This window comes from Canis aureus, chromosome 17 (assembly GCF_053574225.1).
Source record: "Canis aureus isolate CA01 chromosome 17, VMU_Caureus_v.1.0, whole genome shotgun sequence".
NCBI lineage: Eukaryota > Metazoa > Chordata > Mammalia > Carnivora > Canidae > Canis > Canis aureus.
This window is the reverse complement of record NC_135627.1, coordinates 49,577,416-49,598,965: the sequence shown is the minus strand read 5'-3', so window position 1 is coordinate 49,598,965 and position 21,550 is coordinate 49,577,416.

The following is a 21,550-nucleotide window of genomic DNA, read 5'->3' as shown; positions in this document are numbered from 1 at the left end:
AGTGTTTCAATTGCTTGGTAAAGGTGTGCAAGACCTTATTCTACTAGTGCTTTCTTTTTAGTAAAAATATCTCTCTAAAATAAAAATACCATTCAAATAGAGGTAAGTATATAGGACAGAGTAACATAAGAACATAAGAAGGACAATGGAGATGAAACTTACATAGGCAGCTCAGGGAGGGTCCCTATGAAAAGGAATGTTTTAGCCAGGAGTAGAAGGAGGAGAGAGAGCTAAAAATGAGGAAATCTCAGAGATGGGCATTCAAGTAGACATTACATCAAGTTTCAGGTGCTAAATAAACAATGAGATGCTGAAGAAAGGCCAGTGTTCAGGGTACATGAGAAAGAGTAGTGTTATGGGATGCTGTGGGGAAAATATGAACAATGTGCACAAGTTCTTCCTTGTGCGACATGCCATGGGTTTGAATTTTATGCAAAAAGTCATGAGATGTCATAGACAGTGGCTTAGTCATTACGCGATCCAACTCAGTCATGAAAATTACTATTCACCTAACCCAAACACTCCAACCATCAGATTCAGTGCCAAAACAACACTGGAATCACTTGACATTTTATTATAGTTGCTCAGTACATACAAATATTTATGAAAATAAGTGTATTTCCATATCACACTTCCTATCCAATATTGTTACTTTTTAAAAATGGTATCTTTTTATTTACTTAAAAATGAGTACTTTATTTATGGTGTCAGTCCATTTTCTTTTACGTTACTTAGCATAATCCTTTACAAAATTGTATAATTATGAAGGTAAATCTGAAGTCCCTCCAATATTAAGTGTTATGATCTTACAGATGGTGTTCATATCCTAGCTTGGTGACCGATGCACAAAAAAAAAAGATTCTAAGGTGAGTAGAAATTAATGACAGTCTTGAAATGTTCTTGTACAGGCATCATCTCATTATTCAGAATTTGCTATGGGCTAATGATTTAGATCATTTAATTAAATTGTTTGTTTACTTGTTGTTTGGCTAGGTCATTGCTTAAAAGCATTTTTATCCATGTGGGGAAAGGAAAAAGAGAGGAAAAGACATATTAATCAAAGAGTTAGCCTAACCTGTATATCCTGAACCTAAGAGACTTGTTATTGTGAAATTTATAAGATACTGTGTATTGCCTTAAGGAGCCAAGCCAAAACTCAGTGTCTGCTGTCCCATGTATAAAGATAGCCTGAACTTCCTATAGAATTTATATAATTTTCATATAATGTGATTATTGATATGTTTAGATTTAAAACTTTCAGTTTGACATTTTTTTTATTTGTTCCATCTCTTTTGTTTCCTCTTAATTCTTTTTACGCTCTCTCTTTGCTTGAGTATTTTTAATAATTTCATTTTATTTGTGGGGGGCTTACATATAACTTTTGTTTTTTTATCTTAATAATTGCTTTTAGATTTGTAGTACAGATCTTTAACTCATCACACTCTACCTGTAAGTGTTGTTATGCCACCCCTCACATAATATGGGACTCTTAAAACTGTACACTTTCATTTATCTTCTCCCACTTGTAGGTTTCTAGGAGATGGATATGTAGAAAGAACCTTCTGCATTATGATGAAAATTCTCTTGCAAAACGTCACTAAATTACAATATGCATGGACATTATTCCAGAAAAGCAAGTGTTTTCTCCACAGTTCCTCTGACTATAATTTATTATTTACCTGGAGCTACCAGTAGGCAGATGTAGGGCATTGTTTATTCTTTATTTCAAGGTATTTGATGCCCATAAAAATGGGTGTAATAAATCTCTGCGTCACAAATCAATCACTTGACAAATCACTTTTGAGAGAAAATTTTCCTCTGAGCTATCCCAGAAAGTTAACTTTGTTAGTCAATTAGTTTTATGCATTATCATAGTTTGAGCGGGGTAGGGGGAGAAGAATTGGTAAATATAATACATTTATAAACAGGATTATTGTCCTATTGATTCGTAATATTTTATTATTTGTTTATGAATATTTAGGGCCATCACAACCCATACACAAAAAAAGATTCAATATAATTTCCTGGGAGATTAAATAGCACAAAACAGTAAACAAACTAAATGGGAAAAAGGACAAAATCAGAATGTAATAATCTTTCTCTTGCAATGTTGAAAAGAGGTTACAGGTTCTTGTCTTCAGATTTGAGCCATTCATAAGTTCCAATACAGAATTCAAGATTTGTTGATAGAAGAAAAGCACTCCCCAGTTCGCATGGGGAATAAGCCTTGGGTACTCCAATATAGGATGTTTGCTTACATAAAATGTTTATCCTATAATAGATTGCTTGTCCTACCCTGACCCTGAAATTCAACTCTAAAGCAAATTTTGCTATGCAGGACTCTCACACAAAACTGCTTACACATCTGTCATTGTCCTCTACAAGGCAAGCTTTAAGTCTGTACTGTATTTATTATGCAAATTCCTTTGAAATCTGTGGTGCAGGTGCCTCATGCCTTTCAAAATTAGTTTGCATATTAAATGTAGCATAGAAAATGATGGCCCACAAACTTTAGCTGCTTTGGTTTTAATCAGACTGTGGAATAAAATGTATTGGATATTCAGGGTAATTCACACACAATGGAAACAATTAATGGGAAATACTCTAGCACACCCTTTGTTTCATACCATATAAGTTGAAGAGAGCAGCTGTTACCCAAACTTGTTTTCCTCAATTGTTTCATTTTATTTGGAAAATATCAGAACAAGAAAAAAAATATGCAATCCTTGCTAGGAGCATATTTATGTGACTGAGGTTTTTCTTTTTTGTCAAATTTACTCTTCTTAAAAAAATGATAAAATTGCCTCAGGATGTCAAATATACTTTTCTTATGACTGTATAATGAGAATGGACCAAGGCTTTGTGAAAATATTTATCAGAAAAATAAATCATTGGAACATAATTTTTAAATAGAATGGATTTAAATAATAAGGTGTAAATCAGCAAGTAAATCAATGCATAATATCAAGCATTACAGAAATGGAATAATTATTCTAGTTCTTGTTTTTATAAAGAAACCTGAATTATATGACCATGAATATAAAAATGTATTTTATAAAATACTTGCAGCTTGTGGGGGACAGGAGAATGAATAGGCATAGCATGGAGGATTCTTAAGGCAGTGAAAATGCTCCTTAGGATACCATAATGATGGATATATGTCATTACACATTTGTCAAAACCCATAGGATATACAACACCAAGAGTGGGCCCTAGTATAAACTATGGATTTTGGTGATCATGATATATCAATGTAGGTGCATCAATTGTAACAAATGTACCACTCTGGCAGAGGCTGCTGATAATGGGGGAAGCAATGTATGGGGGGAGGCAAGGGGTTTATGGGAAATTTCTGAACTTTCTTCTCAATTTTGCCGTGAACTTAAGACTGCTCTTAAAAAACCTGATTCTTAACAAAACACTTCCTGGCAATATTTCAATGCTACTTAAAAAGTAACTCCGAACTCCCAGTTTTGCTTCAATGTGTAGAGCTTGGAAGTCATCACTCCATTCTTTCAACTAGAAGTTGAGTAAACTGAAAATCAGTTATTTGTTTAGATCAATAGGAAAACTGAACTTTCAGTTTGATAAATTTGATAAAACTGCCACTCCAAAATTTGGAGATTGGCAAATTCAGAGCTTCCAGTACCTGAAGCAGTTGCTACTGGAGCCAGTAATTGATAGGAACATATAAAGGATACTGCTGACAAATTGTTGGAAGCTGGTTGTGGACTACTATTAAGAGGGAGAAACTACTGGGAATAGAGTTGGAGGCACAGTTAAGGGAGTCCCACATTTTTAAGGATTTAATTTCCAGGAACCCCACTAAGTTCCACAGTGAAAATCAGAGAAATATTCCTTCATAGTTCTGGCAAGGGAATGGAAAAAGTAAATACTATGAAATATGCTTAGGGAGGATTTCATAACGAAACCTACTCTCCTGAGAAAAAGGCTTTACCAGGCCCCTCGAACTTGAGGGAAAGGCACTTCGTTGTTTCAGCCCATGTTAGACTTCATGTCTCATGTAAGGGGATTAGGGAGGGAAAGCAACGAAAAAAATTGTACAAGTCATAGTCGAGTGACATAGGTCCTCTAAAAGCCTAATATTAAATCATAAGATTATTTAATGCCTCACTTGCCCTGTACCTTACCACCACCCCAGTAGAGCTCCAGTATAACCACAGTGGATTACAGCTCAAAGAGGGGCAAGAAGCAGGTGCAATCAAAGTAGAAGTTCTTAGGTAAATGCAAAGACATCAGGGAAGGTAAAAGGAAGAGTGCCTCTTGTTGAATTTGATGCTTCTGGCTCCTATAGCTATAGCAAACCTTAATCACAGCTGAACTCTCAGTCAAAATAACCTAAAACTTCACAAGACAGGCCCATTTTTCCTTTGCTGTTATCCAGTGTATCATATCTGACTTTTCAACTACAACAAAAAAATTGTAAGACATGTTAACAGGCAAGATTAGGAAACATAGAATCAAGAGACAAGGCAAACATCACAACCAGACCTAGCTATGATACCGATTTTGGATTCAGCAAGAAAGGAATTTAAAATAATGGATTAAAATGTTAAGGGCTCTACTGGAAAAAGTGGACAATGTGCAAGAACAGATAGCATTTGAGGCAGAAAAAGAATTTGGTAAAATCTAGCACCCATTTATGATAAAAAAAAAAAACTCTCAACAAATGAGGAATGAAGAGGAACTTTCTACACTTGATAAAGAGCATTTACAAAAATCTCACATCTAATATCATACTTATTGTTAACTGCAATGACCTCTCGAAAGGGATGAGTTCAGTAATCTTCAGAAACAGATAGAAGTCTGTATGCAGTGTCTTCTCATCTCAATTCATTTGTATGTACATTATAGTTTGTTATTTTTTAATTACACTGAGAAGGCATGGCATCTACCATTTTTCTTTAAAAAAAAGTAGAGTTGCATGATATTACATCAATTTAGACATGACATTTGTCAACATCCTTTTTCCGCCTGTGTTTCACATTATTCTTATGCATGCTATTAAAATCCAAATCATACTTTCATACCAAATTTTTACCTTTATGCTAACAGTGATAAGGCTATCAATAGCAAGAATCTGGTGGATGGATCAGTCTCAGTGTGTAATCTTTACATGGTTTATTTCCTGTCTTATTATTTATGCAAGGCTTCCATAAAAAAGAGAATAGTCTTTGAGGTATTATTTTACTCACTCATTTATTCTTACCATGCCATTACCCAATTTTCATAGTATGCCTGTGCACACAATCATTGAAATATAATTTGCTACTCTCTCATGGAGAAAAGACAAGACTGGCTATCAGGGATTATGGCTATATTCACATCTTAATCAGCTTCATTAACATTCTCTATCTCCCCCATCCTGTTCTTACTAATGACCTTTTTCAATGTGTATCCATTTTGACTTATCTACAGTTTTTGGTAAGATTGATCAAGAATCTCTCTTTTCTTTCTTAATTTTTTTCTCCTTTGAGTTTTATGAATTGTATTTTTTTTTTTTTTGCTTTCTTCCTGCTAACTCTTCTCCATCTGTTTTTGTCCAGTAATTTTTATTATACCTCAGTACCCATAAATTATTTGTGTAACTTTCCTTGTCCCCATTTGGCCTATTCTGTCTTGGGGATTTCAACCACCTTATGGCCTCATCTATCTTTTTTTCTGCTTGTGATTCTTTTCTTCTAAAATATAAGCTTCACTAGGGTGCAGATATTTTTCTAATTTTTTCACCACTTGCATGTCCCAAGAACAGTGTCTGGCACAGATATAACAGGTATTCAATACATAATTGTCCACTGGATTACTTCCAAATGTATACTCCCAATGAATCTCAAAGGGGATGGAGAGATGGGCGCAATGAGTGAAGGGGAGTGGGAGGTACAGGTTTCCAGTTAAGGAATGAATAAATCATGGGAACACAAGGTGCAGCATAAGGAATACAGTTAATGATATTGTAATAGTGCTGTATAGTAACAGATGGTAGCCACTCTTGTGGTGAACATGGGATAGTGTATAAACTTGTTGAATCACTGCATGGGACACCTGAAACTAATGTAAAACTGTGTCAACTCTAAAAAAATCTTTAATGCATATATGATGTTTACTTAAGATGCATATTTTCAAGCCCCACGAAGGGATTCCCGCCGATTGTTCTGGGCTAAGACCAGAAATGTTCATTTTTAACAGGTTTCATGGTGACAGGTGTTAGTCTTGCTTTGAGAAACACTGAATTAGACATGTATTTTTAACTGCTATTGGACATCTTCAACTGAATATACTTTAGATATTTGTAAACTCACATTGTTTCTAAATATTTGCTCTTCTATTTCTATGAATGTAATTTGTATTACTTTTCTTTCATATAAAAAAAAGCCCTCTATTCTGTATACTTTAACTTTTTGTCAATACTTCTTCCTTCTATTGGGCCTTTCTTTTCTGCCCCTGCCATATTATAATTTCTGATACTCAAAGAATTTTCAAATATTATGATTAAAAAAATGTTACTACTACATGGACAATATCATATCCTCTAAGAACTTGAAAATAAAGATTATGATAACTAACCATGAATTTAGCATGTGAAAATAAATGTAAAATTATGCAAGATTGCCCAAAGCAGACAGATTAACTCCAAGATCTTGGTTTCTGACCCAAAAGTTCTACTTGTATTATATTACATTACATTACATTACATTACATTATTTTCACGTTAAGTTTACTTACTTGTGTTATTTTTAATATTAATCTTTATTGAAAATATATACACACAAGACAGTATTTTAGGTACTTTGGTGTTATGTGCATAAAATCAGTAAAAAGATGATGTACTAAATACCTTATAGATTTGAAGGAAAGGGAAATGTGTACAGACAGGTTAAAGGGAAGAATATTTTAAGTTTTAAAAATTATATGGATAAAAAAATCACAGAATAAGAGTTTTCAATTTTTGTGGTTGTGTAGATGTAGGTGTGTCTGTACATGATCTTATACATTTGTGAAAGCATATGTTGACTTATTAACTCAAATTAATAATTAAAATTAAAGAAAAGTAAATTTTCTATTCCTGACCCTGTGATTCCTGCTTGTGAACATGCCACATGAAACATTGTATTTTATTGTAGAGTTTGAATACAAATCTCTTCTTTACTGTCTCTCTCTAGAGGTTGGAAATTATCTCTTCTGCCTAAACAGAAAGCTCTACATATAATGAACCTAAATGTATGTTAAATGGAAATTATGTTACACAGAATCAGTAAGAACTCAGTAGTAGATATTTATAGAATAGTAAAGAGATATATGCAGAAATCCTTTCATTTTACTTCCCTTTGAAGACTGCCTCCATTATGAACAGCAATATTTTCAACTTAATTATGAAAAAAATGTTCAGTAATGAATACTTTGATTTAGTTTGATTCTTACTCTGAAGCGTTAGATGCATAAAATGAAATATAATTGTAAAATTAAAACTTTACATGATTTTAATGATGACAAATTGTTTTATTTTTCCATTATGCTAACTCCATTTGTCACTTTTATCTTTAAAATGTAGAGGAATTTCAGTACATAGGTGATTTAATTTTAAAAACCACTTTGAAACTCTCAAAAAATGTTTTAAAAATAAGTGAAAAAAAATTAAAATAGGTGAATATGATTTTTCTTCTCTCTTTTTATTTTTATTTTTTGCATTTTTTTTAAAGCATGGTTTCCCTTTCTGGACATCCCAAGGCATCTGTCTGCTATGTTGGGATATGGGAAATAGGAATTTTACATGAGATTGGCATAGCAGAAGTGAAATGTAGTATTTATATTTTGATGGCAAATTCAATTTTATTTTGAAACCATAGTTTTAAAACCAGGTTTTCCTGAGAAAGAAATTATTTCCTAAATTTTATAATTCTTTAAATGTCAGTAAAAACGTAGTAATTAAGTCTGGTGTACTTGGTCTTTTTTTTTTAATGTCATCAAGATTATCTTTTCCTAAATTGTTATGGGAAAATAGACACAAGATATGGAGTTTAATAACAGACAATTTTAATATTTCTATGTACTGCCTTGTTAGTTTAATTTTAACTGTCTTTGTGGCATAGCATTTTATTTGTTATAGGGTTGCCAATTTCTCCATCACTGAAAGCCCAGTTTGTAAATGTAGTTCAGTAGAAATGGACAAAATCATTTAGTGAACGTTCATACCACAGTGTATGTGAGAAACCTACCCTTATTGATTCAGCTTCAATGGAATGCATCAGAAAGACAAAAATGGGATATATGTATATATATATATACATATATCCCACAATCTTCTCATTCTGCGTATTTGCTTGGAAGAAGTTCACAAAATTGAGGGTAATTCTAGGAAAAATGTTTAAGATACTAGAAATGCATAAAAATCAACCTGGAATTATAATAACTGTAGTAGAAGAGAATGTTTTAGGGCTTGAATTTACCTCTAGCCATTAACTCTTGGTTTCTGGGTTCACAGCAACAAAAATTGGCTTTCCATTGTAGGTATGAGTTTTAGTGCACAATATTGGGGGCACAACACTTCATCTTCTTTATTGCTCTTTTCTGATGTGGGAGCAGGCACAGGGAGTGCTAATATGATAAATTGTCCTTTTAACAATTCACCATGCTCATTTTGCAAAACTCAGAAATCTGACTTTGTCACTTTGTTGCCTAAAACTCATCAGTGGCTTCTCATTAGCTTTTAGATAGAGTTCAACTCCCTTTTCCTGGATCTGAGGCTCATACTGATACTCTGTCCACTCACCTCCCACCACTTCCTAGCACGGGTTTTTCCCTTAATAGTTGCAAACATTGAAGTCTGCTAACTTTATACCCCTATCAGCCTATGCTTCTATGTTTCAACTTTGCTAATCTTATTACCTCCTTCTAGAATAGCGTTCCCCTTCCTCTTTGTCTGGCTAATTTCCTTTTATCCTTCAGAAAACTCAAGCATCATCTCTTCCATGAAGCCTTCCCTGAATCCTTAAGTCAGTCGTAAAATGATTCCTGTTCTTTTGCACCCAAAGCAAATTTATTCCCTAAAAAAACCTAAATTCCTTATACAGCACCAAAATTACTCCACCAGAGCAGAGTAGATTTACATTTCTTAGTATGAGAAAACAAGTTAGGTTAGGTTTTATAACAACAAATGCTCTATGAAATCTCAAGACCCAAATGTGTTTTGGCATGGATACCAGAGCTCATCTCAGCCAGGTTGGTAAGCAAGCCAGTGAGGGATGTAGCAAACAGTTGGGAGTCCAGAACTCCCAAATGCCTTCAAGGACTTTGTATGACAGTTGGCTTAACCTGAATGAGGATTTTTCCAGAGAGTGTCAAAATGGCTCAGTGATCACAGAATTCAGTGCAGGCCAATGGGACATACGAAAATATGACTTATATCCAAGGTCTGTGAAACTCCAACTATAGCTGGTGTAGAGTCTCTGGGAAATTATTGGGCTCCCCTGAGATAATAAACCTATGGGAACCAGCCATCCTGTTGTAAAATATAAATAAGTAAATATCAAGTCTCAGGAAGATAAGCAGTAGCATGTGGAAAAGGACCACTGCTTGGAGACCAGAAGACATGAAGAAAGATACTAGCTTGTAATATGGATCTTCAGTGGGAGGTCAACTTTTTACCACTTGCTATAGGTTGTACAAGCCCTTCTTTCGCATATGTCAACGTGTCAGGAACAGAGAGAAAGAGGAGGACATTGTAAAGCCTAGATACTTAAACAAAAGAAGTGAATTATGAAAAGAGAATATTGAGGTTATTTAATTGAACTGCAATTACTGGAGCAATCTCCATTTATTTTTTATTCCTATGTTACTAAGTAGGTTGAGGATTCAAAAGGACTACAAAGTGGATAGTAGAAAATATAAGTTATATTTTCTTTGTGCTTTTGGATATGCTGTGTTTGGATTTAGAATGCTGGTATATAGTAGCTACTTAATTTATATTTGTATTTCTCTTATGAATATGTGTCACTTGGAAAGGATTGAACATCTCATATTAAATGTGAACTTCTTTTCTTAAAATAACTAAAATTTAAAACCTATATATGTCAAGATTCAAATATTTAAAAATAGCAAAAATATTAAAATTATATTTATATATTAAGAAGCCCTTCACTCTGTTTATTTTTTTTAATTTATTTACTTATTTTAGAGAAAAAGAGTACACGAACAAAGAGAGGAGCAGAGGGAGGGGTAGACAGAGATAAAAGCAGTCTCTCTGCTGAGACTGTGGGAATTGATCTCACAACCCTGAGATCATGACCTGAACAGAAATCAAGAGTTGGATACTTAACTGAGTCACCCAGGTACCCCCTTTTCATTGCATTTTAAACATGCTCAGTCTGTAGCTCAAAATCATTAACTCTTATTCTGAAAATATTATATATTATCATTATTGAAAAGTAATATATTTTTATAAAGACACATTTTATGATCAATTTATTTTAAAATAATGCTTCATTATTTATTTCTTTCAACACTTGTAATTGATTTTCTTTTTCATTCTTTTGACTACTATGAATAAAATATTTGAATATTATTTGTATAAAACAAACTGAAGATTCTGTAAATATAATTTCTAAAAAAATGATTATAATACATACACAGTCATAGAAACAATAGGCTTTCATGAGTTTATTATTAGAATATAATAGCAATTAGGAGTTACTATTTTTATAATTGAACTTTATATTTTTATTTATTATGTGAGAGCTTTAAACAAGCCTTGATATTTTATAATTTCTAAATAAAAAACAAAGAAAGGCAATTTGAATCTTAATTCTTCTTGACAGAGGATATGGGAATTAATATCAACAAATAGATTTTACTTTAAAGGAAAATATGAACTTCAGAGAACTTTCACAAATAAGTATCAACAAGATAATTTAAAAATTCAAAAAGAATAATTCATGCTTCATCTATGGGTATGCCTAATTTAAAAAGTATCCACTATGCTTTCACTGTTGTAATGTAACATTGTCTTTCTTGAAGAAATGTGACCCAAAGGGACTGAAGAAGTAGCAGGATATGATTTTATGAAGAACTTCAATATGCAATAATATTGTCCTACCTACCACTGACTCATTATTCTCAGATGATGTAAACAGATGCTTGCAGGATTTTTAGTTCCTTGGCCAAAATCACATAATGAGTATCTGAAGAAACAGAGGTCAGAAGATATTCTGATTACAGAGCCTGGACTTCTAACCACTTTACCTGATGGCCTCGCCTTGATATATATATATATATAATATATATATATATTATATATATATATATATATCACTCCTTCATAGAAAGACAAGGTCTTCTTGGTCAAATGAAGGGCAGGCATCTATAAGTCATAATTTCCTAATAGAGAGGGAAAGGGGAGCCAATCATGAAAGTTATCAATGAGGAAATAGCTAACTGATCAGGGAAATTATCACGTAGTGGTTGATATCACTGAGATTGGAGCAAACATGAGTGTTACTAACTAGCAGTGTCAGTTTTGTGGAGGGTGAATTAGAAGCAAAGAATACATATATTCAAATGTAAAGGAAAAAAGTAAAACAAATGCAAGTATACAGATTAATGACTGATGTAACAAGACTATAGAGAAGAACACAGACACCTGGGTCCAACATTAGGAAGAGAAAAAAAATTATTAGAAGTCAGGTAAGGATTCATGGCAAAAATAAGCTTCATAATTGCATTTTTAATTTGTTGATAAAATATATTATTTGGTCACTTTAATAATAAGTCTTTTTGAATTTATTTTTAAAAATATTCTTGAATATGCCCATTGATCATTTGCCTTCTAGATGACAAGCATGATCTGCCATTTGTTTTAGTTTATTTTATATACTTTTTTTAAAAAAAATGGTTTTGAATTTCAAGAAAAAATTGAAGAGACAGTACACAAAATTTCCAAACACTTTATTTCCCACTTCCCATACCTCCACTGCTTCCCCCATTATTAACATCTTGCATTAATATTTCATGTTTGTTACAATTAATGAGTGAATATAGGTACATTACCATTAACTAAAGCCCATAGTTTATATTACATTATAAATTTATATCTTGACAAGTACATAATGTCCTGTATCCACCATGACAGTGTCCTACAGAATGGTTTTACCCTTCTAAAAATTTCTTTGTTTATTCATCTCCCCCACCTCCTGCAAAACTTTGGTAACCAGTGATATTTTTGCTGTTTCTATAGTTTTGTCTTTTCCAGAATGCCATATAGTTAGAATTATACAATATGTGGCATTGTCAGACTGATTTATTTCATTTAGCAAAATGTATTTAAGTTGTCTCTTTTTCATGGCTTAATAGCTCATTGTTTATGGTTAAATAATATTCCATTATATATATGTACCACAATGTGTTTATATATTCATCTGTTGATAAGCATCTTGGGTCCTTCCAGTTTTGGTGATTATGAATTAGTTGCTATGCACATTCATGTGTAGGTTTTTGGTGGACATAATTTTTGACTTCTATGGTAATACCAAGGAGGACAATTGCCAGATCTTGAATAGTTTTGTAAGAGATCCTAAGCTGTCTTCCAAAGTGGCTTTGCCACTTTGTACTCCTGCCAGTAATGAAATGAATGAGAATTCTTCTGGCTCTACTTCCTTACCAGCATTTGATATTGTCAGTGCTTTAGATCTTGGCCATTTTAATAGGTGTGCAATGGTATCTCCTATTGTTCTAATTTGCATTTCCTTCATGACATGATTTGGAATATATTTTCATATGCTTATTTTCCATCTGCAGATCTTCTCTAGTGAGATATTGAAGGTCTTTGGCCCATTTTTAAATCAGATTGTCTCTTATTGTGGGTTTTGAGAATTATTTACAGATTTTGGATTACAGCCCACAATCAGATGTGTCTCTGCAAATATTTTCTCCTAGTCTGTGACTTGTCTTTTCGTTTTCTTGACTTGACATTTTCAGTGCATAAGTTTTTAATTTTAATGAAATCCAGCTTGTCAAATGTTTCTTTCATAGATCATGCCTTTGGTATTTTATCTAAAAATTATTGCCATGTCCAAAGTATCTAGGTTTTCTTCTATACTATCTTCAAGGAGGTTTATGATCTCACATAGTACATTTAGGTTTATGATACATTTGGAGTTAATTTTTGTGAAAGGTTTAAGGTCTGCATCTAGATTCTTTTTTTTTTTTTTTGTATTTTTATGTCTAGTTCTAACACCATTTGTTTGAGAAGAATATCTTTTTTTCCCACTGTATTATCTTTGTTCCTTTGTCAAAGAATTAATTTAGTTCTCTCTTTTTTAAATGTCAATCCTCAGAGTTTTGTAGTTTTCCTCACTTAGATCTTGATCTAAAATTTTTTGTTATATTTATACCTGAGTATTTCATTTTTGTCAATGTGAATGTAAACTGTGTTTTTAATTTCAAAATCTACTTGTTCATCGTTCATTCCTGGTCTGATAATTCCAACATCCTGCCATGTCCAATTCGGATGCTTGCTCTGTCTCTTCAAATTGTGTTTTTGCTTTCAAATATGTCTTGTGATTTTCTTTGTAGCAAGATATGATGTTCCAGGAAAAAAGAACTGCTGTAAAAAGAACTTTAGTAATATGATGGTAAGGCATGAGGGGAAAAGGAGTACTCTATAGTCCTATGATTGATTACATCTAAGAGCTTTAGATTTTACTGAGCCTATGCCTGTGGATTGTGATCTTCACAAGAGTTTCTGTTTTTGTTTGCTTGTTTGTTTTTTATCCTTCCTTAGATGAAACAAATGTTGAGTATTTCCCTTCTCCCAGGTCACTTTGGATCTGATAATATCCCAACATGTTAGGCTCTGGTTAACAAGATTTCCCCGAAAGCAGGCCTTGTGAAGAACAGAGTTCTCTGACACGTTTCAAAGTGGTTCTTTTTCCTTTTGCCACGTGAGAAGCACAAGGGGATTTTTCTATGATATTTGGTGTGGAAACCTGTTCAATGTCCTGGTGATAAATCTCACAATACTGTGGGATGCCTCTTTATGACTGGATCTCTTTGAGTTTTTAATTCTCGGAGTTGTTTGCACCAAGGCTCCAGAAATTTGCGGATTACAGTTCAAGATTTCCTTCCCTGGCACTTGGTCCTATGGCAGTTTCCCAACATGAGTCTCTGAGTCATGGTAAGCCATGATTCCTGTGTATGTTTGTCTGTATCTCCAGTCTTGCAGGCAGCAGTTTGCCCTCTGCCCTCCACTCTTCTGAATCCCAGACGAGTTGTTTTTCAGTGTGTTCAGCTTTCTGTTATTAAGCAGAGTACAACTTCTATAAAGTTTACATGTGGAACTAGACATCTTTCCAGTAGATTTTTAAAAATATTTTATTTATTTATTCTCAGAAAGAGAAAGAGAGAACACACAAGCAGGGGGAGGGGCAAAAGGTGAGGGAGAGAGAGAATCTCAAGCAGACTTCCCACTGAACTTGGAGCCTGACATGGGCCTCGATCCCATGACCCTCAGATCATGACCTGAGCTGAAATCAAGAGTCAGACACCCAAACCAACTGAATTACCCAGGTGCCCCTCTTCAGTACTTTCTAACTCTCAAGGTAGTCTACACTCAGCTTTTAGCAATTCTGTGAAGTTATCATTTAAATATTCCTATTGGCTCCTGTGGCTTAGGCTTCAGGTAAGGTAATTATGTAATCTTCTTTATTCACCTGTCTCTCCAGGTTTTAGGGTGGTGGCTTGCCCTGTTACCTCAATTCTCTGATGCATCTGAGGAAAGGTTTAAGAAATAAAACACAATCCACTCCTGGGAATCTACTATGAAGAACTGACTAAGCTGTGATTCTTTAGCTTGGTTGTATAATAGAGTCTCCTAAGGAGCTGAACACCCCAAATGCCTGCCAGATCAGTCAACCAGTGTCTCTGAGGGCGAGACTCAAGCATCTATATCTTTATAGCTTCACTGGTAATTGCTATGTACAGCCAGGATTGAGCATTAGACCTAGATTAGAGCAAGATATCTAGACCAAGGTACCTGGGTTTGAATCATGCCTGTGGGGCTTGCTATCAATGTGAAGCTGAAAAAGCCTATGAGTCGCTCTGTGTCACAGTGTCCTAATCTGGAATAGGAGAATCATGATACGTGTCTCATAGTTTTTTTTTTGCACATAATGAGTGCTATATGTGTGCTAGTTTTATTTTTATAGTTATTATTACAGACTTGGACAATAAGTTGAACCTTATCAATGCCCCAGAAATTCTGTGTGCTCCACCCTAATGACATACAACTCTTCACCATCCCCAGAGGTGATTCTTAATTTGAATATTTTATTTACTATTGCCTTACTTTCTTTTCTTTTTTATAATTTCACTGCTTTTTATTGTTGTATGATGTTTATATACCTAAATAATAAATTTTTGTTTCATGTTTACAATTTTTTTGAAATTGAATAATATTGTAAGTAATCTTTGTGTCATGCTTCTTTAAGCTACACTATATTTTTGATATTTACCTATGTTATCACAACTACCTCTAGTTCATTTACTGAGGGGGCTCTACAGTGATCCATTTTAGAATATACCACGATTATTGTATCCGTTCTACTGTTAATGGGCATTTGTTTAATTTCCAGTTATTATTTTGTTGTTGTTGTTGTCATGGAGACCCGTAGTGCTAAAAATATTCTTAGGCATGAATCATGGTGCATGTTCATAAGAATTTCTTTAGAAGGTGCATCTAAAAGCAGAACTTTAAGGTCATAGTTTGTGTATATAGTTGATTTTCTTAGGCAATACTGAGTTGTTTAATAAATTGGCTTTATTAATTTGCCCTTCAGTTGAAGAATGTAAACATTGTTTCACGTTCTTGTCATCCCTTGACATTGTACAACTTTAAAATTCATGTCATGTTGATTGTTATAGATCTTTTTTTTTCTTCTTTTTTGAAGTGCCTATTAAGGTTGTTTACCCATTTTTCTCTTGAAACATCTTTTCTTCTCTACCTTAGGTGATTTTTAAAAAATAAAGAAAAACTATCAATTCTTTGTCATGTATACCTGTGGTAAGTAACTTCCATTTATTTTATTCTTCTATATAATCTATTTTATAAAAAAAGAAGTTATTAAATTTTAATTTAATAAAACTTGTCAAAATTTTATTGTTTTGTGGGGGACATCTTATTAAAAAACTAAGACTTAGGTTTTAGATTAGGTCTAAAGTTATTCCCTAAAACTAGCTTATGAAGTTATTCCTTTGTAATATTTTCTAAATGTTTGGTCTTTTTATTCTTCTCACTTTGATCTTTAATTTACCTTAAATTATTACTTTTGTATATGGTATGAAGTAGGAGACTTATTTTTTCCATATGATTAAAAATTCCATTATTTTTAGTAGCCCAGTCAATGTCCTTACAAATCTACAAATCACTCTGAGCTGAGTTAAGCATGTATATTTATTTCCCCTCTCCTCCCTATCCCTGATACCGTATTCTGTTTCACTGAGCTATTCCTGTACCCATAACCAGTTAATTGCCTTAATTTGTATAAGTTTTATAAGCCTTGATATCTGGTAGGGAAATAACCCTCACTCCCTCTCGTTCTTTCTTTTCTTTAAATTGTACTTTGGTAATATTTAGTGTGTCTTATTAGGGAGGTGTTCACATTAATGTAGGCTCTTACATATTTATTGTATGGAATAGAGAAGCAGACATCTAGAATTTTTATGATAATCCTAAAATAATAGAAAAATTGTTCCATACTTAGTCCTGTCTTAAAATTTGCCTCTAGGCTTTTCTTCCTCAGGGTAAATTCAAATTATTTTTTTGACTTGTTCTCTCTTGTCTATTGTTTAGTTTGTCAATACAGCTTACTTCTGCTTTTCACAACATCTTTGCTATCCTAGAAATAATATACATATTTCCTCAAGGTTCTTCCTGTCATTTATATAAAAAGTTTAAATCAACCGAATAATACATACTTAGTTACACTTCCTCAAGCAACATTTAGGTGGTTGAAACTTTTTCTATACATTAAAAGGTGTATTTTAAAATTCCTCCCTGCAGTTGGCATATTTTAAAATTGTGATATATGTCAACATTGACTTAATTTTTCTTAAAAATTGTATGTTTGAGAAGGAGGAATATATTGACTGAATAAAAAAAATGATTTTGTTACATTTTGTTGTATCTTGTGGGTCAGTTGAGTAAGAGGTAATCCAGTTAACATTTTAAAAAAATACTTAAATTATTTTTAAACAGATTATGGGAATGAAAAACAAATTAATTAATTAGAAATTATAGACAGACATAGTCAACTTTTTATATTTCTAATATCTATATTTTTAGAACTCTAACAAAAGACAAAACTTCAATATTCGAATATAATTTGGGATAGAACAGAGGAAAAATATTTACTTCCTGACCTAAGGCAATTTCTATGTCAGTGGAGGAAAATTGATTCAATGTAACAGTTATCTTTTACCTACTAAAATAAAGATATAAACAAAATCTAAAAATAAATAAAATAAATAAAATAAATAAATAAACAAAATCTAATGACAGCATAAAGAGCAAAATGATAACGTGCCAACTCAGAAGAGTGTCCCCAAAATTTGTGAAATTTATGTCAAAGAAATTGATATAGAAGTAGTTAAAGATCCAGGAATTTTTCATCTAGTGAAAAAATTGCTGTTTATATATGTTGAATATGCCAGTCTAATGTGTTCCAGAATTCCTTTGTAGTTTTAGACCTAATCAGGTATGAAGGTGGGAATTTCATCTGTTACCTGGTATTTAAATTTAAGCTCAGAAAATGAATCTATTTCTAATTTTTCTGAATAGAACAAATGTGTTATGAATAACTTCTTACACATTTATTTGTAGTCCACTTGTTTTACAAAACACTTAACATGTATATGTTATATGCACATATACATGCAAATATAATATTCTTATATATTTTTTGCATTATGCATGATTCGAAAATATTCCTTAAGAATACAGAGTTTGGTGATGGTTTGAAAGCCTTCAACTTCAAAAATAAATTTTAAAAAGTAGTAACACATAAACTGATCTAGCAACTGTGGAAGATATAAGGATAGACTTACCTTTTTTTACTGTTACTCTTAAAATTATATATATAATTCATATTGAATATAAAAAAGAATGTGGCAAATATCATAAGAACAATACAGAATTCTCCAACAACCAGAAATAGTAGGAAATGCAATTTCAGTACATGTAATGTCATTGATATACAAAAGCACACATTTAGGAAAATGCAAACTGGTTTATTGGTTGGGCTGGAACCTAAAAATAAGCAAAGTAAACAAATAGTTAAAAGAGGGATTTTTTTTTTTTTTTTTTACTACATCACTGAGACCCTTGAATGCTATTTTAAGTTCTTCACAGCTTATTTCCAGGATACTTTTTTAACATGGCATTTACATGATTGTTAACAGAGAAGTCAATGAATGGGAACCATAAGGAAACTAGAAATGGACACATAGCAAATGATGTATTGCAGTAGTTCAAATGAAAGGTAATGAGGTACTTTGTATTATCAGGGGGCAGGAAAAGAAAGTCGACTCCAAAAAAAATGTATGCCTAAATAATAATTATAGCAAAAAAAATTCATATGAGGTTACTAGATACTAAGCATTTTACAGAGATGATTTCATTTGAGTTCCATAATAATGACAAGAAATCAATGCTATTGTTAACTATTCACATTATACAGAAGGAAACTGTAAAAAAATAAGTCAGTTTAAGTATCATCCTAAATTAAGGACGAATAGCTAATAAATGGTTGAGCCTGATTTCAAACATAGACAATTTGACTCCAGAGATAGTACATTTCATGGGAGAAAGAGAATAGAGATAGAAAGAGAGAAAGAGAGAGAGAGACAGAGAGAGATATATTCTCAGGGTGAGTAGATAGGTTTGAGGACTGATAGAGTAACAAAAATCAGGGGGAAATTGTCAAGGGTCCAAAGGTTCAACCAGAGGTTGCAAATAATTATAGTGTTAATGGAACATGGAATTATAAGAGTAAGAACAAAGTTTGGGAAAAAAAGCGTAAGTTGGATTTGATTATATATATATATATTTGCTCTGGCAATTCATCTAGGTAAAATTAGAAATATCATACAAAAAGCAAATTGCAGTTAGCGTACAAATCTGGATGTTCTTACAGAGATAAATTCATAGGCTTTTGTATTCTGCATAACACAACTACTTTTGCATACAACCCTGAAAATTTGACCAACACCAAAATTTCCAAATTAAATGAATACTTACTTTCTTAGATACTAAAATAACACTGTTATTTCATAGGCTTTAAAGACTGTTGGTTATCCCATTCTATTTTATGTTTAGAATTATTTTGCTTGTACTACTTGGTTCACAATACATGTGATTAAAAAACTAATAATCTGCTATGGTTTTTGCATATTTGCCCTCTACTTCCTAGGTAATGCATATCACTTGCAGCTTTATATAAGCTTCAAAAACCAGTATAAGCACATATTTCTCTATATTCTCATATTGTCTACTGAAGATATTTAACACCTTGGAAGTTAATGAAGCAACAAAGTGATAATATTTCTGATCTTTCCCCACCGCCCCCACCAAATATTCATAATTACCCCACATCTTCTCAACCAATGACTATATACCATTTATTCCATCTGAATTTGTAAAGATACAACCTTTTACAAGTCAATAGTTGGGTGTTCATCTTTAATTAGTGCTTTTCTTAGACTTTTCATTGCATATAGTAATTTTAAGTATTTGAAGGCAAATATTTAATTTGAGGAATGTGACCTTTTTTAAGATTATATTTATTTATTCATGAGAGACACAGAGAGACAGAGATACAGGTGGAAAGAAAAGCAGGCTCCCTGTGGGGAGCTTGATGCAGGACTCCATCCCTGGACCCCTGGATCATGACCTTAATCAAAGACAGATGCACAACCACTGAGCCACCCAGGTGCCCCACAGAATTTTTTCTTTCTAAGTATAGGAAGAAAGGAAAAGGAATTTTTTTCTCTAGATGTTCAAAGCTGGACACTGATAATAAAAAACAAGTCTGCATAACTATGACCTGGAGCATACAATAAAGCCATCAAGTTGATACAAATTATGATGTAGATTCTAACCATACAGGATATGATCCTCCTCTTGGCTCAGAGGACTCTTGACCACATTGTCTTGCACACTTGTCTCTCAATGAACACTGCGGATACTGTTAACCTCTGATAATCAATGCATTTTTCAGGTGTCACGTCCAACAAAACATAGGAACAGTAGAGTAGCAAGGGTAGGTATCTGAGCATATTGACTGAGGGGGTGAGTGGTAGGAGTTGAATTTAGAGTTTCTTCCAAAAATTTCTGAATTTTATCATAAAGAGAAGGAGAGGCATCTGAAGTCTATATACACAAATACAGTCTATATAAAATATTTTCAGCTGTGTTGTTTTTTATATAAATTGTTCTAGAGATAAGAATGGAGACTAACAGTGGTAAGTGAGAGGCTAGTTACTATTGTATAGTAATGGTCCACTTTAGAAATGAAGCTGGCTTTGACTAGGGTTAAATAATGCAGTTGTGAGAAGTAATCAAGGAGATGAATTATTTTAGAGGTAGAATTGCAAACACATGGTCATGCAATTATTGTGGGCTGTAAAAAGAAATAAAAGGATGATAGATCATACTAAAGTTTTAAGTCAGAGCATGTGAGTGGATAGTGTTAAAATGTCTTGAGATGAACTCATAAAGCTACCAGACTTTCATGTTACTAAATATCTAAATCCACTTAACTGGATCCTTTTGCCTTACATTCATGTCCATTCAGTTATCTGAATGGTGTTATTATCAGAAAAGTGATAATTTTTCTTCCCCTGTAGATGTCTATGGGGAAAACAAATTAGTGGTTAGGCAAACACAGAAGTCGGACCTACCTCCTGTATTATTTCTCACTGTAAATTAATTATTTGCCTCTCTGCATTACATACTTAGTGTTTAGTGAGATTTAATCAGTGAAAGTCATTCTTTAAAATTCTACTCAATAGTATTAACTGAGTTTAATATTTTGGTTAATAATATGTTTTGGCCTCCTTAGACAATATAGCACGGACATTTTGCAGCACTAACTACATAGAATAAAAGCCCTCTCCTGTTCTTTTTCCACTCAAATGTTCATATCCAGGCATCTGTGGTACCCTGCAAGCAACATAAAATACATATCTCTGTTCATCAAGAAACTTTAGCTTCCATCCATGGAAACTAATGCAAGGTGCAATCAATTTTCACACACATAGCATTTGGAAAGGAATATCACAATTAATCTGAATTAAACTTCCATAAAGTCCTGAAAATATATTTCAGTCATTTCTTCTCCCAGAAAATTGCTTGGTGTTCAGACTCATGAGGGTTCCTTTCTCTCCTTGCTTGTCTTATTCCTGGAATAATTCTGGAGTCAGCCATTTTGCCAGTAAATTCTCTTCTTAATCCCTGAAGGCACTGAAGTTCTTCCACAGGTTAATA